Genomic DNA, 852 nt, shown 5'->3' on the forward strand with positions numbered 1-852 from the left:
AAGAAAAGGAGAAAAAAATGAAAAATAAAAGATAAATGAAAAAGAGAGAAAAGAAAAAAAATGAAAAATGAATGAGAAACTGAAAACCTGTTTAGGAATCTTCTAGAAGGTTCCCAAAACCAAGAAAAACGCACGCCTCACTTCTAAACGGCCGGCCTGTCCTTCTCGATCGCTTCCGTCGCGTGTGTGCTGTGCGCCGACGTTTTGACGCAGAATGCGTCAAATAGGAAACCGCGAGACCACCTCCCCAGCCCCTTAAGTGCGAGGGAGGGTAATGGCACTCACGCGCACCCCTCGTGGGTTGGCTCAAAGTGGTGCCAAGCACTCGATCGGAACATCTCTGGTTTTCCTAGTACTTTGCTCATGGTTGAGCAGTCGTGAAAAATCAGGAAGTCAAAAATATCTTCACAAATTCATGGGTTCAGAAAAAAGTTCAGGGATTCAAAAAAAATCACGAGTTTGATTATAATAGTTTTGTATTTTTTGAAGAAAATTCAACAAATACGAAGTTATATTCATTAAATCCGAATTTTTTCATGAAATTTGGGGGAAAGGTAAACAAAACAAAAGATGATTCAGGTTAAGGCTCTAAGAGGAGCTCGACCGGACGGCCGAGTACATTATCTCGTGCAATTTTTTTTCAGAAATTACCTCGTGAAAAGCCAATATTTGGCTATGGGCCAAGGCTGCGCCAAAATCGAGAGTCGCGGAAAGGGAAGGCCGCCGCGCGCATACAAAAATGTACCAAAACAAGAAAAATTCATGTTACGCACAGGCATATCGAGTCGGTTACGGACAGGACCACCTATTTAGCGTTGTACGCGCCAGGGAACGACTGAGTGCGCGCACAAC

The sequence above is a fragment of the Triticum dicoccoides genome, chromosome 4A (genome assembly GCF_002162155.2).
Source record: "Triticum dicoccoides isolate Atlit2015 ecotype Zavitan chromosome 4A, WEW_v2.0, whole genome shotgun sequence".
NCBI classification, from domain to species: Eukaryota; Viridiplantae; Streptophyta; class Magnoliopsida; order Poales; family Poaceae; genus Triticum; species Triticum dicoccoides.